Source organism: Furipterus horrens, unplaced genomic scaffold (genome assembly GCF_987537825.1).
Source record: "Furipterus horrens unplaced genomic scaffold, mFurHor1.1.pri manual_scaffold_9, whole genome shotgun sequence".
NCBI classification, from domain to species: Eukaryota; Metazoa; Chordata; class Mammalia; order Chiroptera; family Furipteridae; genus Furipterus; species Furipterus horrens.
Window position 1 is genome coordinate 18,084,385 of NW_028327179.1, and position 27,825 is coordinate 18,112,209.

Consider the following 27,825-nt stretch of genomic DNA (forward strand, 5'->3'; position numbering starts at 1 on the left):
CTGTTTTATCCCGCTGCCTATAAAAAACTGCTTCTTCCAAGGGAGAGACTAATGTTTCACAGAGGAAAGCTGAAGCTGCAGTGAAAACCCGGCTTGCTCCAGTTAGTGAGAACTTGGTGTAAATTTGAACTATAAATTTCTTTTGGGAAAAAGTTGCTTTTCCAACTAAAAAAAAAAAAAAAACATTTTTAAATATTTGTCGTGGTAGGGGGTGACTCTCGCGAAGAAAAAACATGCAATTCCTTTAATAGAATCCAGACTATAATGTTAAGTGAGTCCAAGGTCAGAGACAGCAGGAATGTGGAGGCCTCACCCGTGACAGCAACCCCTGCTGGCTCCACTCAGACCCTTCAGCACTTACACCTCTTCAGCCTCCTCAGCGTCCCCAGCCCTCTGTCCTCAGGGCTGGATTTGACAGGGAATGACTAACGGAAGCTCCCTTAGCTTTACAACACTAAAATGTTTTCTGAATGCAGGCTTCAGGACCAGTGTGCCATCATTAGAATTCAAATTCTCAAAGACAATTTAACGAAATGGGAAAACTGCACAACACAGGAAATTTAAAAAGTAATAATGTCTCTATTGTGTGTTTTTTTGGGGGAAATGACTACACCAAATACTAAAATAATTATTATTGAGTAGTGAGATATTTATTTAAATTTTATTAAGTTGTAGATGTCCCATAATAATAACAGTTTGATAGTTAAAAAAATTTTTGGAATATAAACAAGAAGTTGAAGTTACAAAATAAAAACTACATATTTGAAAGTTACCTAGATGGAGACATAAATGAATAAATTTTTTTTCCTAACTCTGCTACTATTATAAAAGTTTAAAAGCTCAATTCTTCAAACTCATAAATGTACATGTAAATGACTTCTGTGGAAGTCCTTCCAACAACTGGAAAGCCACTTATATGTGAATTGGCCCATAAATTAAACAAAGTAAAAACATTCTTTTGTTTCCTATGCACAATTTCATTATTTTATTCTTTCGTAAAATTAAAAATCTCAAATACAGCTACATTATATGAAACAGTCTCGCCAATTCTTTTCCTTCTTAATAATACCAACTCTTACATTACAATTTTCATTAAAGTGTCATATATTATCAACTTACTACTTTTCATATGGGTGAAATAGCTGTATGATGTATGTTAGGATATTAGATATTGGAATAAGTTGTCTCAAAGAATCAAGAGTGTATTATCAAGGTATGCTATTTAATTTGATTAATCCTATGTATTCACTTAGAGAATAAACAATAGTCTTAGAAAAACCTGAGTAGATGAGTGAACAAATTTGTCCATCCAATCATATGCATCACAATAACTCGTTTTCCATTTCCTTTCCCTCTGCTTGGAAGGTTTCTCCCCCTCCTCTTCTTGTCTCCCCAGTCCATCTACACTTGTAAGACTGATTGAAGGGTACATAGCCTTCAAGGTATGGCTCACTTACTACCTTCTCCATAAAGGCTTCTCTCTGCATTGGATATTAAATACATATGCATACATTATTGAAGGACAAAGACAGAACAGGAGACAACAGGAGACAAGGATTGCCAACATAATTTTAGAATATTGAAATCACAGTGCTGATCCACAGAGGGGAAAACTAACACATAAATGTGTCTACAGAGGCAAAGCCACAAAAAGCAAGCTGGCTCCTTCGTCTTCCTGGAGAAACAGACTGAACAAAAAGAAAACACCTAGAGAGAATGACGGTTACGAGTCACTCAGATCAACAGTCAGGTATTTTCCTCAGTCTTCCTCCAGTGAATTCACCAGTCACAAAGCCCTACGCAGGCAGAGAGAGCTCCCACTCTTCAGTGCTCTTTGCTCAAACATGATGAACTGTTTGAAGAATGCTTCTCGTATGAAAGACAACAAAACTAACACGCAAACAAAACATAAAAGAGAGGAAACTCTTGATACCTGAGAAAATGAAGTCAAGAGACTATAATTACAAACACCAGGATTATCCCCCAAGACACAAAATAGTACAGTTGGCCCTCCATATCTGTGGGTTCTGCATCCACAAGTTGAAAATGTTTGAAAAGAATCATTGTTGCTGACACATACTGTGTCGTTAGGTCTACAAAGGTTGCATGTGTACTGAACATGTACACACTTTTGTTCCTTGTCATTATTCCCTGAACAATATGGCATAACAACTACTCACACAGCATTTACATTGTATTAGGTATTATAAATAACTAGAGATGATTTACAGTATATGGGGGCAGACATGGACAATGGTTTGGGGATTGCCTGAGGGAGTGGGGGGTGCCTGTGTGGAAGGGAGCAAAGGGGAAAAATTGGGACAACTGTAATCATGTAAACAATATCAAATTTAAAATAAATGAAAACAAATACAAAAAATAAAGTATATGAGGGGATGTACATAGGTTATACGCAAATACTATGCCATTTTATTTAAGTGACTTGAGCACCCACAGATTTTGGTATCCACAGTGGCCCTGGAACCAGTGCCCCATTGGTCCCAAGGGATGACTGGGCACCTATGAAATGAAAAGAGGATGCTATTATAATAAAGAAGAAACAGCAAACAAAACATACAGTAGACTCTTTTGGAGATAAGAGCCAACCATTTCTCTCAGAAAGTTAAGCACAAAAGAGAGGCATGGAAAACCGACAGGAATAGATCAGAAACTTAAAGAATCCATTTAGGAAACCGTCATATGAAGGAAAGTCTGAGGGGCACACTTTTTAAATTTAGAAAGCTCATATCCATTCAAACTGTCAATCAACATTGAGAAGAGAATAATAGAGTTTTAGGCTTTGAAATCTCAAAAAACAATAGTATCTCCCACAAATACTCCCACAGAAAGGTATTAGATAATATTCTTTATGAAAATGAAGGCATAAAGTAAAAAAGAATGAAATGCAAACCGTTCCCCCATGGAAGTATTTTTATAGATATCTATTTTTGCCAAATTTTTAAAAATTTTTACTTTAACATTAAAGCAAAATAGTAGAAATTTGGTCTCCAATAGGAATGGAGTCAGGTTTCATTCCAATTAAACTAGTTTGTTAATAAAGACATCATACCCACTTACAGCAGAAGTATATCTATTTATCCCATATATTCCCAAATATACAGATTCCACTAGTTTCTATCTGAAGCAGATACCATATTTGTTATGCATGTCATTCTTCTTTTTATTTTTCAATATTTTATTTATTTTTAGAAAGAGGGGAAGGGATGGAGAAAGAGAGGGAGAGAAACATCAATGTGTGGTTGCTTCTCACATGCCCCCAACTGGGGACCTGGCCCGCAACCCAGGCATGTGCCCTGACTGGGAATAGAGCCAGCGACCCTTTGGTTTGCAGGCTCAATCCACTGAGCCACACCAGCCAGGACTGTATATCATTCTTGAATTCACAAACAATATAGATTTTATAGTTTCACATAGTCTTTCAAAATGTTCTATCAACTAACCCTACATTTGAATTCATTCCAAAATTTTTTTTCAAGATTGGAAATGGAAAAAAATATAACTTGATAATGTACTTCTGCATAAAGATATACACGCTTAGAGATGCTTAGGAGTGGTATTTGTTTGTTGATAAATTAGTGATGCATGGTTATACGAGTTGCGTGATGCTTATGAAGTGGTGATACTGATAATCTTTCATTCATTTTAACCAGTATACAAGGTCTGTCCAGAAGTCCAGCCACTGTTAATAAAACAAGAATGGTTTGCACAATATCAATGTAACCTGGCTGCCAAGGAGAGCGGATTGGAATGCACACACGTGACCAATGACAACTTCACTGTACCAGTCAGTGGAGGTGGCAGACACCATTGAGTGAGCATGTATACTGTGTGGCTGTCACATTCAAAATGACTGAGTGAGTAGAGGAACGAATCTGGAACAAATTTTGCATTAAGCTAGAACATTCTTCTGGAAACTGTGGATGACTCAGAAGACCATAGCTGCGGGCAACTGGTAACTGGCAGCCTTGTCACAACAATGCACCTGCTCATGCATTATGTCTTGTACAGAGTTTTTGGTAAAACATCAAATCACCAGGTGACTCAGCCCCCTACAGCCCAGATCTGGCACACTGTAACTTCTGGCTTTTCCCAAAACTAAAATCACGTTTGAAAGAAAAGTGATTTCAGACCATCGATGAGATTCAGGCAAATACAATAGGGCAGCTGATGGCGATCACAAGAACTGTGTAGAACTGTGTGAGGTCCCAAGTTGCCTACTTTGAAGGGGACTGAGGCATCACTGTCATATGTACAATGTTTCTTGTATCTTCTTCAACAAATGTCTTTATTTTTCATACTACAAGGCTGGATACCTTCTGGAAAGACTGTGTATGTTGAGTATCTACCATATTGTAAACACTCTTTTGGCTTAAAGATGTGTGAAATTTTGAGCTGAATCTTATTTATTTTCCTATTGTTGACATTAAACTCTTACACTATCAAGTCTCTAAAAATTGATGAAACTAAGCCTCCACATAATTCTTTATTGTGGTAATTGCCAGTGTTCTATTTATGCCAGTCTGGACTGATTTTTATTCAGAAGATCTTTCATGCCTGAAACATTGAAAAACACACGTGGGTGTATTAAGTGGGAAAAACAAAGTAATTTTTCTTATAAAGAACAAATACTCAAAGGCATTCTTTTAAAATTTTTATTTGAACAATTGAGTTTTCTGGGTAAAGATAGCAACAAAGTATATATTTGCCCCTCATTTTTCCCAATATTCCAAAGGAAAGGAAAGGAAAGGAAAGTATATGAATATACATATGAACTCATGGTTTTAAATATGGGATGAGCAGAGAAGGTTTATAGTTATAGTACAATACATAATATGATAAATAATAAGTAATGAAAGCATTAACTTTGTGTTTTGCCTACTCATAACTATAAACCTACTTTTGCCCATCCCTGTATATATCAGATAAGTAGACACAGTTAACAACTTCAGGTGTGTGTATGCATGGGTTAGTATGTATTTCCTAAAAGCAATGACAGTTCATTAGCAAAGAACACAGTGTCCAAATCTTGTTTTCTAATATCAATCCCCAATAAAAGGATTCTTGAAGAAGTGGTTGATTCCAGGACTGCATCAGGGAAAATACAAGTTATTTCTGGAGCATCCTGTGATGACAGGAAACACTGAAATGCTCTAAATGGGATGGGGACAGGTCAGTAGGGAATATGAACCAATGCGAAAGAGCTCCCAATGGCCAAAGTTGGGACAATTTGAAGAACAAACTAAATAATGACAGTATTGGATTATAATCCAAAAAGTCAAGTTGGTATCCATGGGTCCACAGACATATTAAAAAATAACAAAATAAATAGAAAAAAAAGAAAAGAAACAGCTCTGTCTTACAAAAATATTTCAACTAATAACTAAAAAAATTAAAGGAAATAGTAAATCACCATTCAAGCAAGACAGCTATAACTGATGCAGGGAAAAGCCATGGAAGGATTCTAAAATCAGTGGCCAAAAGTTGAGAAGAAACATGATATTTACATAATCTCAAAATATTTTCCCCAGGATACTGTAAAGCAAAAAAAAGAAAGAAAGAAAGAAAGAAAGAAAGAAAGAAAGAAAGAAAGAAAGAAAGAAAGAAAGAAAGAAAGAAAGAAAGAAAGAAAGAAAGGAAGGAAGGAAGGAAGGAAGGAAGGAAGGAAGGAAGGAAGGAAGGAAGGAAGAAGGGAGGGAGGGAGGGAGGAAGGAAGGAAGGAAGGAAGAAAAAAAGAAAGAAGGAAGGAAAGAAAGGCAAAGAAAGAGAAATGATTACAATGCAGAAACCTGCAGATATCACCTTAATACACTGATTCAGGTTAACATCTCTAATGGTAATACGTGTCAACATGAATATTACTTGACATGACACACTGAGAAAGGCAGATGAGTTCTATGGTATTCTTGCTAAAAATACGTAACCTCAAATCTAATAATGAGAAGGCACCAGACAAATCTAAATTGATTGACATCTGACAACATAATTGACCAGTACACTTCGAGAGTCAGGGACAGAAAAGACTAAGGCATTGCTACAGATTGGAGGGGACTAAGCAGACACGACACCTGGGTGCAGTGTGACACTGCACTGGATTCTGGAACAGAAAAACTAGTAGCAAAACTGCTGTCCCATATAAAACTTGTAACAAAGCTAACGGTATTGTACAACTATTAGTTTCTTGACTTTGATAACTGTACTATGGTTGGGTATGTTTTTAACATTAGGGGAGGCTGAAGGTAGGGCATAATAGGAAACCCTGTGCTGTTTTTACAACTTTTCTGTAAGTCCAATAGTACTTCAAAATCAAATGTTACCAAGTATCAGAACACAAAACAGAATAAATGTAAAACAGTAAAATTGGGTGAGAGAGTTCTCAACAGTGGCTCTTTCTTACAGAGATTTCCAGAAGACAGAAATAGACTGGGTGCATTCTTTAAAAATGAAACAGAAAAGAAAGTGACCACCCCAAACATGGTCTCATGGGACCACAGAAGAATAAGAGATACACCACCCAATGGAACCCCCCTGAAACAACAAGTATAGTGAAGGAAAAGAGAGGCAGGACTGGATACAAGAAATTAAAGAAATGCTAGTTGGTTAAGAAGACCAGGACTGGATCTCAACACCCTAATTACCTTTCTTCTATGCCAGGAACCAGTGCTCCATGCTAGGCAGATTATTCAGATGACTCTCTCTTAAGAAAAGAATGTGTCTGGAGAAAGCCAAAGCTTCTAGTGTCTTCCTTATTTTATCATTTAAGGAGATTCAGAGACTATGAGCCATCTTCTGGAATGCTTACCCCAAAGTGGGGTTTGGCCATCCACACACCCTGTCCCCTTCCAGCTGACGCAGAGCTCCCAACTGACCCACTTACACAACCGCAGGGAAAAATGACTCCAGTTCGTACTTTCATAACCATCAATGTCAAAGCAGGAGTTCCCCAGCATATAAGGAGAGCCAATAGTATGAAGAAAAAGACAAGATGAAAATGCACACAAATATAAACAACTCGGAGAAAACAGAGATAATTCAGGCATTAGAAATACTCTTGAAGAGATTCACAAAACTATTTAAATGCAGATACAGTATTCCCTCACTTGTTGTGGGTATTACGTTCTAGACCACCCCTGCGATAGGTGAAAATCCGCGAAGTAGGAACCTTACATTTATTTTAGTATTTATATATATTTTAAGGCTTTATAACCCGTTCCCACACACTTATAAACCATTCCCAGTCCCTTATTAACCTTTCCCACTCCCTTATTAACCTTTTCCACACTTTTATAAACACTACTTATGTTCTTAAACATATTCTACAGTCTTAAACCTATGTAACTTTAACAACATAAGTATACAGTACTGCAAAATCCCACGATACAGTGAAAAATCCGCCATAAATAATTAAATATAATATTTTAAAAAATCTCACGATACAGTGAGGCCGCGATAAGTGAGCCACGATATAGAGAGGGACCAGTAGTTTATCGGAGATTTTTTGCTATATCGCGGGATTTTGCGGTACTGTATACATGTGTTGTTAAAGTTACGTAGGTTTAAGAGTGTAGAATACATGTAAGGTTCCTACTTTGCTGGGGGGTGGGGTCCAGAACGTAATACCCACGATAAGTGAGGAAATACTGTACTGTACACTGTTATGAAAAAAGAACAAAGAATGAGGGGAGCACTTCAAGATAAAAACTACAACTGCATTAAATTAAAAGGTCTGAAAAAATAAAACAGAAGTAATCCCTCCTAAACAGGAAGCAAATGGATAAGATATATAATAAGTGGGAAAATAGGAGACTTGGAGGAGGATTGCAGAAGTCCTATATTTGATTACTGGAGTCCCTGAGAATGCAGAGAAAGAAAGGAGAAAATGTTTTCAATAATAGAAAATAAGTTTTAGGAACTGAAAAGTAACTCAGGTCTACAGATTTGATTAGTCCAACTAATGCAAAGCTCTGTGTATAAAAACATACACACACTTAGACATATTCTAATAATACTTTGAGTTCCCCAAGATCTTTAAAAAAGAAAAAAGTCATCCTCCAAAAGGAGGAATAATGAGATTGACTTCAAAGTCCTACCACCAACACAATGTTCACACATTGAGAGAAAAATTATTTTTAAACTTTAATTCTACTTCCAGCCATTACATATTGGCAATTAAGTATGTTACTTAAAAACACTTTAAGACATTTAAGGACTCAGACATTTAGTTCCAAAGCACCCTTTCTGAGTAATTTACTTGAGGATGTACTCTGCCAAGCAAGGCAGTAAACCAAGGAGAGAGAGAGGCACTGGACCAAAGTAGTAGATATATTATAGGAGAACCATAAAGAGGGTCCACTGATGATTTGTATATATATTTATTTGCAAGAAAGCAGCTGATTGAAGCAATGATAATCACATATGCTTTTTCATCTTCACCTGCCCTCTGGAAATTCTGCCATGCTCTTGTTGAAGAGCAAACCTCCTCCTCCATCCCTGCATGTCCACTCCCCAGGTGAGACTCATGCTAGAGAGAACACAATGAGCTTATAATAAAAGGGTAGACAAAAATGCCATCAGTAAGGAGAAAAGGATCCCATTCTAGATTTCTTTCCAAGAAGTGTGACTCTGATTAGGAACCTCCTCAGTTAGAATCAGGCCTCTGGATTTTCTTCATCCCAAGTCAACGGCCAAAGAACTAGTCACAGTGAGTCACCTGCTGTGCTTCAGCAGAACCGCACTAGCGCTTTCCCATGACTCACCTCTGCATGTGCTGAGTGCAGTATGCGGTGTTACTCACCGATTCGGTATGCTCAGTGCGGGGGGGGGGGGGGGGGCGGGGTGCTGCACAGGATTTAAGGGAAACACAAGACATTTTGAAGCATGTGAAAGCATTATAACCCATAGAATTACTCAATAATATTTTTGTTTTTACTCCAAAGTCATTCACAGAGCTCCTATTATATGAGAGGTGCTGGGATTATGCCAGCATTTAAAGATATAAATAAGTTGTAGCTCTGCCCTCAAGGAGTCCATAACTCAGAAGGAAGTGCAGATGGAAAGCATTTGTCTTTGAAGTACAACATGATATAAATTCAGGCACAGAAAACATACCAAGAGTCAGAGGGGACTGGGTAGCCAAGAGGGATGAAGACAGAATGAAGAAAAGTCCATCTGAAGAGGGAACACAGAGTGGATTTGGACATTAATGCAATAAGTTGCCAGGAAGAAAAGGTAGGGAGGACAGGTCAGGCAAATGGACTAAAAGGGCAAAGACAGGAACATTTGAAAGGGCATGGAGGCTATGAAAAAGAGTTTGGTATGGCATGGAGTGTGTTAGGGTAGCATTAGTGAAGAAGGCTTGCAGAACTCAAGCCCTAAGTGTCTGAAGGGACTGGGGATGTTCTAGAGTGTTTCTAGAACTGGAGAGTGGGCTGTAGTATAAATGCATCACAAGGGTCAACCCATTCAGGGTCTTCACTCAACACATTTTCATCAACCACCTGAGATAAGTCAGACACTGTAGCCAGGGTTCATAGCAAAGTCTTTGATCTCTTGCCTTCATGGAGTGTACATCCTAATAGAGGAGAAAGTATATAAAGAAGCATGCATGCATGCAGGAAGGGTGAAGGTGATAAGTCAACATAAAGTCATGGGAGGTGGTGCTTGTTTAGATAGGGGTGCACAGAGAGGGCTGCTTGCAGGTGGAGGCAATGGAACAGAAAACAACCCTGTGCAACATGAGGAGGGAGGTCATGTGAATTGTGGGGGAGAGGCCTGGCCTGTGGGAACAGTAGGTGCATGGAACCTGATGTGGCAGGGTCTTTGGTGTATTTATGGCAGCATGAGAGGTTACTGTGGCTGACACACGGTCAACAATAGGAAATATGTTTGGAAATGGGGCCAGAAAGGTGGCATGAAGCCAGTTCGTTAGACTGTTGTAAAGACTTTGGATTTCACTCAGAATGAGAAGAGAAACGGGAAGGTTTGAGGAGGGCAATGATGTGATCTGATGTATATCATTTCTGTCCTCATCAATTAAGCTATGTATTTAAAAGTGTCCTTTAGAATTATGAGGTCTCTTTGACCTCTGAGACAGCATATTCTGAGCCCCTGTGTAATTTATCATGACATATTATAATCATGCAAATATGGATTACAGGTGAAAAGCCAAGTCTATATTTTTCTTTATAGTTTAATTGCAGGTCATTGCTTAAAAGCATCGAATTATAAAATTACACATTTGCAAATGGTACAAGGACTTCTTTTTAGATGTTTCTAACAAAAACAAAAGTGCACATTACAGCACGCACGCTTTCTCATCCATCTACATGTATTTGTGCATGACATGCCGGAGAAGGATGCTCCCAAGAAAAACTCTTCCTGACAGTTCCTGCTTGGACAAGTGGCGGAGGCAGCACATCAAAGAGCTGCTGCTAAACAGACTCCAGGCAGCCGCTGTGGCTGCTGGAGCTTCAGGATGTCCCCTGGGACCTCGCTCACCATCAGACGGTCCCCTTCTGGGGAAGCACCAAAGGAGGGCCTATCAGGGGTATTTGTGGAAGAGGGTCGGCACTGGGAGGTCTAAGCACACCAAGTGTAACTGGTGTTTACCAAATTGACCAGCCCAGACCCGAGTAAGTGCTGCTCTGCTTCCTTACCTTCACTCTCCATTTCCTCACATGCCCAACACACAGACTCTACCCTTTTCTCTCCCTCACCCCCATCTTTTTGTGTTATTGCCTCGATTTTGCAGTTTCACCAGCTCCCTTTCTTCTCTCACACCCATATCCTATCCATCAGGAAATCCTATTGTCCACACATTCCAACTATATCCAGAAGCCATGTCTCAACACCTCCTTTGTCATTTCCCTGGCCTGTGCCAACACCTCTTACCTGGATTACAGCTACTTCAGGGAAATAGTAAGGGTATTTTAATTTTATTTATTTATTTTAATTTAATTTTTTTCTTAGAGAGGGGAAAGGAGGGAGAAAGAGAGGGAGAGAAGCACCAATGCGTGGCTACTTCTTGAGTGCCTTGAACTAGGGACCTGGCCTGCAACCCAGGCATGTGCCCTGACTGGGAATCGAACCAGCGACACTTTGGTTCGCAATTTGGCACTCAGTCTACTGAGCCACACCAGCCAGGGCGTAAGGGTATTTTTAAATGACCTACAACTCTCTATGCAATGAGGCTGCCCCACATCCCTATAATCCCATTTTTTACCACTCTCTGCCAGGACTTGGTTCACAAATATGCCAGATGCACTCTGGCTATTGGGATTTTACCCAGGCTATTTCCTCTGCCTGGAGTGCTCTTTGCCAAATCTTTGCTCTTATTGCTATAATCTTAGTAAGACCTTTCCCTGAAACTCTTTCCCACACCTACCCCAAACTTCCATTACTCCTAACTTTATTCTGATTCCCCTCCATAACATTTATCTTTCAAAGCAATGCATGATTATTTATCATGTACATTGTTTCTTTTATTGTCCTGTTCTCCTCACTAGATGCAACCTCCCTACAAGAAGAAACTGCTTGCCTCCTTGTTCACAGAGGTATCCCAGGGATCTAGAAGGGTGTCTCCCACATGGAGATACTCAATAGATTGTGTCGAACAGAATGTCAAATCATAACCTCTCTGCTTCTTCAATTTTCAGCTCAGGTTTACTTGGTCCCTCACTCTTCTTCAGCCTGTGCACATTTCACAGATATATTTGAAATGCCTCTTTTAGTAAAAGGCCACTCACATTTCTATTGCCATGTCATTATATATGAGCTTTTGCTTTGAGTGCTAGCATCAGATAATCTTACTTTCCCTTCTTGGCCAGCTTATTATAAAATTCTCCCACAAAACAGAAAAGGAAAAAAAGAACAGGGATGATAAATACAAGAACATGCAAATACTCATTTAACTGATTTTTAATTTAGAATTATACTAATGATAAAAAGAAAAAGAAAAAAAAAGTATTCACAGCTCCAGAAGATGTGGCTTCTATTTCTTTATATAATGTGCCTACAGACCTTTTTTTTTTTTTTTGTCTCTGTAATTCTGCTCAATATGAAGTTCTTGACCTACTTTTGTTAACTGATTTAGATAAGTCCTCAGTATCCAGTTCTTCTTCATTGGTGAAAATCAAGCATTAAAATAGAAGCTCTGTCAGCCCTGAGGACATTTTTCTCTAATCGCCTTACTTGTTCAGCGTTGGAACACTGCACAAAAGAGGTGGGGAGATGTGGGGTTTCTCCAAAAGCCTGCAAAAAAAGGGGACCCAATTCTGCAACATTTTCCATTGGTGCCATCTCAAAATTGAATTCTCTGGCTTCAGTGCACAATTGTAAAAAGATCAATGGAATCCAACTCAAGACATCTGGTTTCAGTTCTTGGCACTGCTCCCAATTATGTGACCTTAGTAAATTGTCTTTCCTCAACTATTAGTTTCCTCAACTGTAAAATCGGGGAGGGGATTCATCTAGATGTCTCTAAAGTCATATGCAGTTCCCACAAAGTATGATTCTTTATGTCTCAGAGCTACTACATTAAAGGGACACCTTCCCCCTTCTCACACTTTTTCTCTTTCATTTGATAAGAAAATTCATTGTCGGAGTCGGGGCTGGCCATATTAGATGAAGGTGGTCTAAAGGTACAAGCATCCAGTTATAAAATAAGTAAGCTCTGGGCATGTAATATGCAACATGATTACTTTAGTTAGCAAGACTGTATTGTATAGTTGAAACTTGCTAAGAGTAAACTTTAAAAGTTGTCAACATAAGGACAAAAAATTGTTACCTTGTGAGGTGACTGATCTTAACTAATCGTATTGTGGTAATCATTTTGCAATACAGGGTGGGGCAAAAGTAGATTTACAGTTGTGAGTACACAAAACACAGCATTTATTCTTGTATTATTTATTAACTATTGTATTATTTTCCATATGAACAACAGTAAACCTACTTTTGCCTCACCCTGTGTATACATACAACAAATCACTATGTTGTGTCCTGGCCTGTGTGGCTCAGTGGTTGGAGTGTCATCCTGTAACCAAAGGATTGTGGGTTCGATTCCCAGTCAGGGCATATACCTAGGTTGCAGATTCATCCCTGGTTTGGACACATACAATCCCCGTCCCACCATGGATCCCTCATCTAGGTATGTACAGAAGCAATCAATCGATGCTTTTCTCACATCAGTGTTTCTCTCTCTCCCTCCTTCCTTCCTCCCTTCCTCTCTCTCTATAAAAGCAAATGAAAATCTCCTTGGATGAGGATAAAAAAAATCATATGTTGTGCACTTAAAAAAGTTATGTAGCAATTATATCTCAATAAAACTGAAAAATGAAATAAAAAACAACCATTGCCTGAAGTTCAACATTTCTGATCAAAATCTTTTACATCCATACTGATTTGACCTTATCTTTTCTGATTTCAGTTCTGAAGTATGTCTTTCCTTTGGTGACTCTGGGCTCTAGACACAAATGCAAATCATTTCATTCCAAGAATGAAGTATTCCTAGAGCAGAATAATACCTTTTAATGAGACTGGAGTTCTAAATATGACTTTTAGTGAGTTTATATTATTATTTTGCTACATTAAAATGCTAATTATATATAGTACTTGGCATTTTTGAAAGAATAAACCCTTGATGAGGATAAGAAAACTGTGTACAAACTGCATACTTTAGAAGTTGGCACAATAACAGGTCTAAGATCACATTATATTACTATATTTAAATGTGTGTGTGCATATATCGTAATACCAGACAATAATTCTAACTAGGAACATATATATTCTAACTATATGTCTATGTGTGTGTATACACACACACACACACACACACACACATATATATATATATGCATATAATAACTAATAATATATATTCCTAGTCCATAAAGTTCATTCTTTTAATAGGACATTCAGTAAGTTTATTTTGCTTGTACATTAAAATGGCATTGCTAATTTTAGAGTTCTGTCATTTAAGGAGAGTAAATTCTTGAAGGCATGAAGGGACTTTCCTTCCCTAAGATGTGTCATATGGGCCAGTAACAATTCTGACTAATTCAAAGTTATTACTCAATATGTCTGTGAGCTGAGAGTTGGGAGAAGAACCTTTCTCAACAACAACTCTTCCTGGCTTTTGGGACATTGTTAATGAGTGTCCTGTTGTACTTATATTATTATATTTGATGTTCCGCTGAATGTGGAATGATGCTGGCTTTCTATGCAAAATCCTATACACAAGTGTAGCAAGCTGAGAAAAATTCTGAGACTGCTAGCCTATCAAAGTGAATCTTATGTAATTACAATACACAAACACGGTGGTAATAAGCAGATTTTTGCTTTTGTTGAACTGCATTTTGAAATGTGGTCTAGAAAAATTAACAAAGCAGAATTATGAAATTCTGAGACATGCTTAATTGGGAGCTTTCAGAAGTCATTTGAGAATTAATATTAAGATTTTATTGAAATGAACATTCTTTACTTTGAAATGCAGAATGAAACATATACATGATTATATATGTCCCTTCCCAATCATTATTTTATGAAAGCATATAAATGCCATGCATTTTAATATGCCAAAAATGTGGCTATAATTTTGTAACAGTGGTTTTCAAAAATATTTTATTATGATTCCAAATGCTGGTCCAGTAACATACAGATGGTCTTATGTCTTTAGTTTCAAAAGTCTTGCAAAATCGTTTCTTCCAAATTCGCGAAAAGCTAGGGCTGGAAAGGAACAATTGCTCTGCCGCTATCCGATTAACAAAGGACTGAGTCATCGGTAACCTATGATGAGCCAAAAGAGAAAGGTCTAAGGTCTTACACAGGGTAATGCCTGGGAACTGCTGATTCCTTCTTGAACCCCTTCAAAATTGCCTGTAACTACCCAAATAGAATGAGTTTTTTCTTATGGTTACAGTGGACAGCAATGGAGATGCTAGCCAGCTTCACGGTGCTTTGAACTCTTAACTCCTACACCTAACTTATTACTCCCCCTTCCTTCCTTCTTTCCTCCCTTTCTTTTTCCTTTTCTTTCCTTTATTATAAATTTTCTAATTCTTTCTTTTTACACCAATTTGTTCTTAAAAGACATGAAAATAACTGAAGAAAACTTTGGAAGAATTTTACTCAAATCAGATCACAAAATCTTCAGTGTTGTTTCCTTAGGTGAAGACCCGCGGCTAAGCACGGACGCAAGTCCACTCGAGAACAGTATGATCCGCATACTCGGGAAGAGAGGCAGAACGAGCCCCTGCAACGTGGATCTTTCCAAATCTGTGTTTATTTTCATTTCTATAGCAACCTTGTGTTTGTAAAACACTGCCAAAACGAGTAGAAAATAGAACACCAATGACAGTAAAATGTTCTTATAACTCAAATAGCAGAGAATTGTTTAGAGAATTCACAAAGGCTGGTGTTTTTTTTTAATAGGCTCATAGCAGGAAAATGTCTACCTAAGTCAACAGTAAATTTCTCCTCCAGAGGGACAATAAGATGCTTATGACACGTGCACCTTGGAAACTTAATTATGTGCCCATTTCTTGTTATTGCTTTCTTTATCCAAAAAAATCCCCGAAGAGATTTTACTACCATCAAATCAGTCATAGGGATTTCTCTACTTTCGGTGGAGTGCAATGTGGAGCTTAGTACACATATTGCATTTCCCGTCACCCTATGAGCACAGAATATTCTCTCTGTAAAGTTTCAAATGGGCCTCGCTTTGGTCTTTGCACAAGTGATTGCATTCCATAAAATATTATTGCATAAAACCAAAGGACCCTGGTTAAAAATTAAACTCAGTATTTCAGTAAAATCCAATCTACAATATATATACTATTCACACACACACACACACATACACACACACACACACACTTTAAAGAGAATGTTAGCCTTTGTATTTCTTCTCAAAAGAAGAGAAGATGGAGCTTTGTAGGCATAAAAAGGAGAAAGAAAGGTCAAACTTTACTGTAAGTAAATGTTCTGTGGTTTATAGAATTCACAAAACAAATTACAGCATGACATCCTTTTCAAGGAACTGTTTGTGTCTTTGGAAAAAGTGTGTATTATTTTTGGTGAACTCTACCTTTTGATGTGGCCTTTCTGAGGGAGGCAGCATCATCAAGATTTTTTTTCCTTTTAATTGCGTAAAAATATGAGACAAACAAGACAAAAGGCAAGCTCATTTAGTAATTTAAGTCCCTGAGACCAGCCAGAAAGAGCCTGAGAAGGAAGGATGGAAGAACTTGGGAGCTGACTGGAGTTCTGAAGTGCAGAGAAGAGTATCTCCTCAGTCAGGAGACTAGTTCATAATCAAAGAGTTTTGATTTTATTCTTATCTAAACAGGAGAGTATAATTAATCCCAAAGCTAAAGAAATAATTCATTTATGTCAGAGGCAAGCTAACTTTCCTTCCGGTAATAACAATATGATTATGAGCCATTTTGAAAAGGTACCACCTGCCAAACAAGGAGGAAGACAGTTTATACACTCTCTAATGCTGTAATGCCTACAACATATCTGAAGTTTTGCATTTTGAGTCTGCATTTTGTAGGTAATTAAACTGAGACTCAATTAAGTTAAAAAAATGCGTCAAGTTGATGCACCAAGTAACTGGGCACATATTGGGATTCGACCCTAGATTGTCTGAATCCAAAGATCATGGTCTCACAAAGCTGACAATTTCACTATCTTTATTTTTAAATCCTCACCCAGGAATATGTTTATTGATTTTAGACAGAGAGGAGGGGTATAAACATTGATGAGAGAGGGAAACATTGATTGTTTGATCGAACCTGGAACCCAGGGAAGTAGCCTGACTGGGAATCAAACCTGCAACTTTTTGGTGTACCAGACCATGGCCCGACTGAGCCACCCAGCCAGGGCTCGCTGTTTTTTAACGCATTGTTGGGTGACACATTAATGTTCTAAATGCTATGGTTCTATGAGGAAATGAAGACATATCATGTGTGTCAAGCTAATCAGTAGAGCATTTCTGTGAGCTAGAAAGGAAGAGGTATGCTGTGCTTCACTTTACAAGAGATGGTAGAAATGAGGCTGGTATGAACTATTATTCTGCAGTAACTTATTTACAGGCACAATTCCAACCACAGTTTTCATTCCAGCAGTGAGCATGGACTTTCCATGGTGTCCTGATAGAATAATTGATATTTACTCTTTAATTAGTTATGATAAAAATAAACCACAAATGAGTTAGTTAGCCTATGGATTGTCAGTGGGATTAGCATAAAAACAATTTCTAAGTACACTTAAACATTCCACAGAAGAAGTATAAAAAGATGCTGATCATCCATTTTCCCAAATGGCTGGCTCCATATACACAACTAGTAGCCCTTGGGTGATTTTCATTTTTAGAAACTTGGATGTTATGGTGGCACATGGATGCTGCCGTAGTGATACAGTGACACACTAAATGAGCTGCTGAACACTTGGCAGACACAGAGATTCCAGAGGATGAAAAGACTAATCTTCCTTGGTGTATGAATATTTGTCTTACAACCAAATAATCCTCTACAGTCATCTGTCCAGCAGTTCCGCACCTCATATAGAAAAGAGTTAATTTTAAAAATCTTTCAAGGAACAGATATTCTAAAAATATTTTCAAATTGGTTTGCACATATCACATTCCCGTTTGAAACAAAGCTGAAGCTAACTTTGACAAGGTTTTCTTATTCATAGATTTGTTCCTTTGTTATTTATTCATTTATCCACTAAGTATTCATTCAGTATCTACAGTGTATCTCCTTGCCAGCTGGATTTCATACTACAGGAGCTCACATGGCATATATGAAACAGATCTGTAAATAAATTTCCCCCAGTTCAAAGTGACAAGTTCTCTAATACAGATATAAAATTCCCCCCATTTCAAAATGATAAGTACCTTAAAAATATAGATATACATGCACACATAAGGAAGTGATTAATTGCTCCCAGGGAACAGAGGAAAGCTTTACAGAGAAAATTATACTTGAGTAGGATGCTTATACAGTAGCTCAAAATACAAGCAACTGCAGCAAAAAAAAAAAAAAAAAAAAAAAAAATCACTTTGTAAACTAATACACACACAAACAAACTCAAACTAAAGCATAAATTTCATGAAACAATACTTACACTCTTACATTTTCTGTTATATTCCACTCTATTCCATTCCCAAAGAGCCAGTCTTGACTAAGTTGATTTTATAACATTTTAATGAAGGGCAACTCATAGTTTAAAAAAATAATCATTTAAGGGAAGAGAAGCAATTATTCATTTGAAGAAAATAATTCCAGAAACAGAGAATCTGAATGTGCCAGTCATGGAATTACTGAAGCCAGAAAATGGTAAAAATGTCAATGGAGTTGAATCATGACAGGATTGGGGGCAAAGAACTGAAAACTGGGGTGGAAGGACCAAAAAGAGAAAGAAAAAGATAAGGATGAGAGATAGAAGAAGAATGTAAGACCAGACTGAACAATCAAGACACTTATTTACTTCTAAGGAATACGGGCTTTAGGGTGTGACGACAGTGATCCAGTAGAAATCATGAAGGTCGAAATCAGTATGCTACCTTTGTATTAGGTAAAGAGATAGCTCTGTGGGGAAAAGCCCACAATGCAATGAGACAGATGTCCTGGACAAGAGTACTCTTTGGATCAAGTCTCTTTCAGGCAGTCCTTTCTGAGGCCTTACTAGTCCCTAACATTGTTCTTTGTCACTTTATTTCCAGGAAATTTTGTATTTTATGAGATTGAGAATTGTGATATTCAAGCGCAGTGATTTTCAACCGGTGTGCTGCAAAAATTTCTAAACCATTCAATACCTGACTGTGTAGTCAGGGGCACTGACCTCTTTTCCCTTAGATTGTCACATAAAAAACTGACAACAGCCAACACAATAGCCTAATGGCGTGAATGAATCAAAATTATACCTATTTTTTTTGTTGGGTCAGCAAAAAATATAACATTTTTTGGTGTGCTGCAGAATTTCCATATTTGTGTTCCATGAGAAGAAAATTATTGAAAATTGCTGCCCTAATGTGATATGTAAATCTTAGAATAAATTACACTGCCTAATAATATACAGGCATAGCTTTCAGAAATGTGGTGATTTCCATTAAAAATCAGAGCTCAAGTGTTTATTCAATTAGCATATTCTTTCTTGAGGAAAAATATCTCTTTAGAATTATATTCTTTTGTAACAATAAAATATTCTGAAAATTAGGAAGAGAACAGAAAATCTATATTTGGCTACTGCTGTGATTAAAAAGAATCAAAATTTTTACAGACATGAAGCACTTAGTCAAAGAGATAATTCAATATATGTCGATATTTACTACTGAAAATCAGAAGTAATATAAAAGCAGAATGCAGAATAGAGATATACAATGTAAATTTATCTCTAGGTATGTATTGTATTTCAAAATAATAATAATGATAGCAAATGGTACTTAGTCTATATCACACTGTATTCTAAGTACATTACTTAAAAAATAAACTCATATATTCCACACAGCATCGTGTGAAGTCCTCCTATTAATGCTTCTCACTTTGCAGATGTGAACACCTGAGGCATGGGTGGCTCACCTGACTCGTCAGCATCACAAAGGCAGCAAGTGGGGGAGCTGAGTTTTGAAACCAGGCAGTCGGTTTCTGCTCTCGGGCTCTCAAAACTCTTAAGTAATTGGGCAACCTGCTTTACAGTAAATACTGTGGCAAACTACAAAATTGGTTTCCATGGAAGATTTGAGGTTACACTTGATAGTACTGTTGGCATTAATTACAAACATGTTAACAGAAAATGATTAAACCGCTGAGGTGTTCCCAAAGGAAAATGCACATGAAATTCTGTGCCCTGCCATTTATCTCACAAACAAATAACCTGAAATTAAGGAGAGATTCTAATGCATTTGTAGAAAACAGACTTCTTTTTGCCCTCTCCAAGTTTAGTCATAGAAAATGAGGGTGTATCTGCACAGTTTCTAAAATCAATCCCACTGACTCCCTTTGGAGGCCATTTTTAAGGAGTAGCCATGAGGGGTAAGGAGACTGTCATTGTCAACTGTCTGCTCATGGCCATGACCAAGACAGAAAACAGAAATAATGCATTCTGGTTTTCAGGGTTAGTTTAGGAAACAGATCTTGATTCTTAGGGTTAATTTAAGGGTTAGATTCAAAATCTAACCAGTTACTCACAGTTTCTTGGGGGCTGTAAGCCTTTAGCCTGAACCTATGAAGCAATGTCTTTCAGGACCCAAGTATTATAATAGCATCTTCTTTCCAAAACATGCATTTTAAGAGAACAGCAGGATTCGGTTCCCCTAACCAACAGACCCACTGCAAAGACACAACATATGTTGGTCTGTGTACAAAGCAAACATCAGCGCTGCTAATGTGGTCTGTGCTAAATTCTTCATAATCAGACATTTATTTCCAGTGCAGCGTCAAGGTCATTAGAGTGAAAGGCTATAATGCTTACAATTATTTTGCCCCTCATGTTTCTCTGCATGAAGTCAAGGAAGACGGTGGTGCACAGGACTAAATGAAGGAATGTTTCCATTGCTGCAAAGGTCTCCTGGTACTACAGAGGCTGGGAAACAGAGATGGAGTTCATAGGAGAATCGGCTCCCATTTGGTTAAACAGCTTGACCTGGTTTTGGCTAAAGATCCCCTTCCCCTCTTCTCTCCTCCCTCGTGCTTTCTGACCTGTGCAAGGGAAACATTAACTGACAGAATGGCAAGCAAAAAAGTAAGGGACTAGCAACCACAGCCTAATTAAATTTAACATATTAAGAAGTGGTGAAACCGCAGGCAGCTGAAAGGAGCCCTCCAGTTCAGCACGGCCACCATTTCTAAACACAGTGGTTGTAACAAACGACATGCTCAGCATCTGCAGAGGACAAGCAGGAAAGAAGAGCTCACGGTGAAGTCTTAAAGCACAACTGTCTCTAGCAGTGATAGGAGGAAGAGACTTAGGGTAGCTGACAATGGTCCAGGTAAAACAAAAATGATTGCAAGCATTTCTCTAAAAAGAGAAAATGTGTTTATGTCAGGTTCACAGAGAACAGCCACTAATCAGTTAGTCAAGCTTTCAACCCCCCTTTTCCACAATAACATGGTGCTGTGGCAAGATAGATCTTTGGGGGATGTATATTTAGAAAAATTTGTTGTATGTAATCTAGTTTAAAGTGCCCTGGGCTTGAAGTCAGACAATCTGTGTTGGAAACCAGGTTCTGCCAGTCCCTGGCTGCAGGATGGAGGCGAGGCTTTTGTTTCTCTGGTTTCAGACTCTGCCTTGGAGAGTAGTGTGTGGTAGGATTAAAGGAGCCCTTCTAGCTAATTCCATCTGCATCTGAAATCGGACGCCAATCACTTTAGCAACCAATTGCATCAGTTCTCCCATTATGTTATAAAAGCATTATTTTAAACTTCTGTGATATTTAAACTAGTTCACAATCACAACACAAGACCTGACCAATCTGGACAGGCACTGACCATACTGCCTTCTTTGGGGGTTTAAGGGTAGTGAGAAAATATACAGACCATGAAAAATATAATGTCAATGAGCATGATAAAGCCCCATGTTTATAAATTACAGCAGGAATTGGAAATAATGGCATTTGCTATTTTTATTCTTTTCTTGCTGTAATAAATTCTTAACCCCTTCCATTTAAAAAAAAAGTAGCACTGATTTGATTATTTGCTCCTCTCTTTGACTTTTTATTTTCCTTCATTATTTTTTTCCTTTAGCATTTCATACTCAAGACTTTCTACCATGTTCTCATTTCCTTTTGTCTATTTCCTTTTATTCATCCTCACTTCGATATTTCAATACTTTCTTTACCCACATACCGACCCTTCTCCTGAACCCCTTTTCTGTCTAATACATAACGCTCTTAAAATGTTACAGATTTATTTTCTGTGCTATAATATGCAATAATAATCTCAGTGATCCTGTGTGCAGCTGGCACCCTTCCAGCTGCTGCCCCAGTGGCTACTTTCATGAGCCCCATAATATCATTTATTTAATTTCTATATCCCAGATAGCAAAAAAAAAATGTAATTTTTCAGTTGCTAATAAATGACAGAATAATGCTATATCAACCAACCAATAGCGCTACACATTTCCCAGGAATGTGCTGTAAAATTACTTTCCACTTTACTTTCTTTTTTTAAAAGTATATTTTACTAATTATGCCATTAAAGTTGTCCCAATTTTCCCCTTTTGGCCCCCTCCATCTGGTATCCCCTTCCCTCCAGCAGTACCGCCCCCTTAGTTCACGTCCTTGGGTCTTCTGTGTAAGTTCTTTGGCTTCTCCATTTCCTATGCTATTCTTAACCCCCCCCCAATCTATTTTGTACCTACCAATTATGATTCTTAATCCCTGTACCATTTCCCCATTCTCCCTATTTCCTTCCCAGCTGATAACTCTCCAAATGTTCTCCATATCTTTGATTCTGTTCATGTTCTGGTTGTTTGCTTATTTATTTTTTTTCTTTTTTAAATTCAGTTCTTGATAGTTGTGAATTTGTTGTCTTTTTAATGTTCATGATTTTGTTCTTCTTTTACTTAAATAAGTTCTTTAACATTTCATGTAATAATGGCTTGGTGGTGATGAATTCCTCTCGTTTTACCTTGTCTGGGAAGCACTATCTGCCCTTCCATTCTAAATTATAGCTGTGCTGGATAGAGTAATCTTGGTGGTAGGTTCTTGCTTTTCATCTTATTGGATACCCCTTGCCAGTCCCTTCTTGCCTGCAAAGTTTCTTTTCAGAAATCTTCTGATAGTCTTATGGAAACTCCTTTGTAGGTAACTCTCTGCTTTGGTCTTGCTGCTTTTAAGATACTCTCTTTATCTTTAACCTTTGGCATTTTAATTATGATGTGTCTTGGTGTGTTTTTCTTTGGGTCCAACTTGTTTGGGACTCTGTTCTTCCTGGACTTCTATGTCTATTTTCTTTGCCAAATTAGGTAAGTTTCCTTTCATTATTTTTTTCAAGTAAGTTTTCCATTTCTTTCTCTTCCTCTTCTCCTTCAGCATCCCTGTGATTCAGATATTGGCACATTTGGAGATGTCCCAGAACATTCTTGTTTTTTCTCTTTGTTCTGGTTGAATATTTATCTCTTCCTTATATTCTAAGCCATTGGTCAAATCCTGGCTTCATTCCATTCTCTGCTGGTTTCCTGTAGGTTATTCTTTATTTTGCTTAGTGTAACCTTCATTTCTTTATTTTTTTTGCCATACTAAAATATCCTGATAATTAGTGTTTTGAACTCTGTATCTGACAGGGTGGCTATCTCCATTTTGCTTAGTTCTTTTTCTGTGGTTTTCTTCTGTTCTTTCATTTGGGCCATATTTTATCATCTCCTCAATTTAGCAACCTCCCTGTGTTTGTTTCTGTGTATTAGGTAGAGCTGCTTTTACTCCCCATTTTAGTAGCATGGCCTATGTAGAAAAGGCACCTGTAAATTATGTGTGAGGCGGAGCCTTAGGTAATTGTCAAGGCAGGGCAATCTGCTTCACAGCTTTGTGTCTGTGAGGGGAGGGCTTGGAGAGGGGACAATGCTGCCACCTGGCTTCTGGTGGTTCGCCGAGTGCTCACCTGGTTTCCAGTCACTACACTCCCTTCCTGTGTGTAACTGGCACCCTTCCAGCTGCTGCCCCAGTGGTTAATTTCTGAGTGGGTGGGTTGTGTGTATTCTAAGACCATGCTGGCCCTTTAAGGTGAGAAAATCCAGCAGTTTCTTCCAGTACTTCAACCCCCATTTGTGTTTACAGCCAGAAGTAACAGGGGTCTATCTTTCCCATGCTGGAACCCTGGGCTCTTTGCTCTGGCCTGAGGCTGAGATCACTTTCTCCCAAGGTATCCCTTCCATCCATTGGCCTCCATTGCCTTTCTATGCCATGACACCTCTCTACAACTCTGCACCCCCTCCACACACGATCTGGATGAATGTGTCTTCTTTAAATCCATGGTTGTTGCACTTCCATACAGCTTGATTTTCTGACAGTTCTGGGTGTTATTAGTTTTGACGTCCAGTTATAATTCTTTCTATGGTTGAACAAGGATGCGAATCATGTCTACCTATGCCTCCATCTTGAACAAAAGTCGAATTATCATCAGTTTATTTTCTTGTCCTGCATAATGGCAGGCAGCAGCCACCTGACATGCTTGCCAAGTACCCATAACTCCATTGCATCAGGCACATTTCTGGTATATATCTGGTGAAATCTGCCTACAGTTATCGACAAAAAGATTTTAAAAATACAAACTTTATTTAGTTTTACTTTCTTAATCTTGATTTTATTTTTTAAAGCTCCTCAGAAACAGTTATTACTGTTGTGAATTATACTAAATGATGAATATATTCTCCTGACTCCTGGACTTGTATATTATTAACTAGTTTCTCTTATTTAGCTTCTACCTCTTCCAAGCTATCCTTGTATACTACAGTCCACCTTACCTTTATTCAATAACAATTTTTATTTTTATTTTTTCTATTACAGTATTCCTAACTTTTCCCCTTTTGCGCTCCTCTACCCAGCCCACCCCTGGTTCCCGCAGTCAATCCCCATCCTGTTATCCTTGTCCATGGGTCATTCATACATATTCTTTAACTAATCCATTCCCCTTCTTTCCATCATTCTTCCCCTCCCCGCTCTCCTCTGGCAGCTGTCAGTCTGTTCCATGTTTCCATGTCTCTGGTTCTGTTTTGCTTGTTAGTTTATTTTGTTCATTAGATTCCTCTTATAAATGAGATTATATGGTATTTGTCTTTTAATGACAGGCTTATTTCACTTAACATAATAGTCTCCAGTTCCATCCATGCTGTTGCATAAGGTAGGAATGCCTTCTTCTTTCTGCTGCATAGTATCCCATTGTATAAAAGTACCACAGTTTTTTAATCCATTCATCTACTGATGGGAAGACCCTAAATAGCCTCAGCAATCTTGAGAAATAAGAAGAAAGTTGGAGGGATAACAATACCTAATATCAAACTAAACTGCAAGGCCACTGTAATCAAAATAGTCTGGCACTAGCATAAGAACAGACACATAGGTCAATGGAACAGAATAGACAGCCCAGAAATAAACCCAGGTCTCAATGGTCAATTAATATTTGACAAAGGGGACACCAGCATACAATGGAGTAAAAATAGCATCTTCAATAAGTGGCATTGGGAGAACTGGATTGGTACCTACAAAAAAATGAAACTAGACCACCACCTTATACCATACAACAGAATACATTCAACATGGTTCAAAGACTTAAATATAATGTGATATCATAAAAGTTCTAGCAGAAAACATAGGCAATAAAATTTCAGATATCCCATGTAGCAATATTTTCACCAATATATCCTCTAGGGCAAAGGAAATAAAGGAAAAAAAAAATAAACAAATGTGACTACATCAAATGAAAAAGCTTCTGCGTGGCTAAAGAAGCCAACATCAAAATTAAAAGGGAACCAACTGTATGTGAGAAAATATTTGCCAATGATATATTGGACAAAGGTTTTTAATCTCCAATATATCTAAAGAACTCATACAATTCAACATCAGGAAGACAAACAATCCAATTTTTAAAAAAATGAGCAAAGGACCTTAATAGACACTTCTCCAAGGAGGACATACAGAAGGCCCATAGGCATATGAAGAAAAATGCTCAACATCACTAGCCATCAGAGAGATGCAAATAAAAACCACAATGACATACAACATCACACCAGTCAGAATGGCCATAATCAACAAATCAACAAACAACAAGTGCTGACGAGGATGTGGAGAAATGGAAACCTTAGTGCACCGCTGGTGGGAATGCAGACTGGTACAGCCACTCTGGAAAACAGTATGAAATTTCCTTAAAATATTAAAAATGGAACTGCCTTTTGACCCAGTGATTCCATTGCTGGGATTATACCCTAAGAATCCCAAAACACCAATTCAAAATAACTTATGCACCCTTATGTTCACAACAACACTATTTGCAATGGCCAACTATTAATCTTGACTTCAGTCTTCCAAAAATAGATTACTATTTACTTATACTAGTGGAATTAAAACTATGTCAATATTTTCAAAGCAAGTAAACTTTTTCCTTGGCTAACTGAGTTTTCTAAATGTCACAATTAACTGGATAAATTACAATCCAATCAGCAGTTAATATAACCAGACATTTTCTTTATCTAATATTTTTTAAGATAGATAACTTCTGAGGAAAATTCCAATCAACTGATATTTTTAAAATCTATTCATTTGGCTAATTTAATTGCTATGGTATTTAATTACATGATTGTGTTATATAAGGATAGGAAATGCATACTAATAAAATCTAAGTATTGAAAAGAATCTTCCTACTTCCTTGTAAGTTCAAGTAACTAGTTCTATAATTAGTAGAAACAAACACTAGAATCCAAACTCTTAAATTATAACATTTTAAAGGCATACTTTACAGGTAAAGATGGCATATACTTAATTTCCAACGAGGTAGTAAGGAGGCCTAGTATCAGATTTATGAAGATGTTTTTAATACATCTCTCATGATTTGGGGATCACATTTTCAGAAGCCTGACAAAAAATTCTAAATCATAGAATAAATTACCTTAGAGTTGATACACATTATCTGATCTTAATGGCTGTTTAGAAATTTCAAAATTGGTAAGGAACGCCACAACTCATTTTTTTTTTTTTCCTAATGGACTTAACCCTACCCAGGGTCACCTACAAATTTATTCTGGAATGTATTGAAGTCTTCCATTTGTTTTAATAAATATAATCATACAAAAGTCCTGGACATATTTATTTAATATTTTTTAAAGGAGAGTAGGATGTCAAGGGTATTTCTCTGTTTCATTTCATTAACATAAATCACTCTGGTTAAGATGAAACACCCTACATGTGAACTGCATTAAAGCAACTCTACCCCTTAGGATGCAAGTCAGAGTCAGGCCAGCTCAGGGGCTCGCCTCAGTGCAGATTTTGAACATGTTCACAAACAGGTGCAGACTCTTCACACCAAAATCAATAGAAAAGGGTGTCCTTTCCATGCAAATATTGGTGGTTCTCCCCATCCCCACTTTGATTCATTTTGCTTGAAGAGACTCTATTAATTTCTCTTGATTTATCCTTTCTAGTTTTGGGGGGGGGGGTTTGTTTTTTGTTTTTTGTTTTTGGTGGGGGTGTTGTTTGTTTGTTTTGAATCTACCTTAACACACACTGGAAAGAGAGAAAAATAATTCTTTACTTTGATCCCATTGGCATGTGCTCTAGATGAAAAATGTATCCCCAGTTAAATTTTTATGTCAAGAAGATTCTCTGTCTGTGCAATTTTTCTAAGAAATCCTCCATCTTTGTACAATGCCACTGCATCTCATCACTAGCTAGCATAGCCACTAATTTTACTGAAGGCTCATTACATGATACTTTGTAGTTTCATTCCACAGAATAGCCATACAAGGCATTAAGGTTATATGAACCAAAGCATATTCACCATAAAGCTAGTAAAGCTTAATTTTCATAGTCCCTCACTTACATGGACCGTTTCCAAGGCACTGTACCTCTTTTTAAAATTTTTCCTTTGTATTCTTTCTGCGAAAGTCCCTGTAATTGTGCAAGACGGAGACCATGCCTCTGAGTGGGAACGACAGCGTGCCTGTATTGTGTGAAATCCTCCTCTCGTGGATGTCTGCGGGAGGTGGGGGCTACGTATAACGCTTGGATTAGCACCCCTGGCCTCCATCAGTATTCTCCTACTGCACAGTTGACGTTTCATGCTTTGTTCATTCTTGAATGGGCTCATATTAATTTTCACT

The 27,825-nt window shown here is 37.7% G+C and overlaps 1 protein-coding gene across 1 annotated transcript in view; it reads right to left on the bottom strand.

The window, feature by feature from the left end:
• Positions 1-27,825, bottom strand: part of LOC150001368 (histone deacetylase 9-like) — a 203,154-nt gene that overhangs the window by 112,754 nt on the left and 62,575 nt on the right. The gene's annotated exons all lie outside the window — the stretch shown is intronic.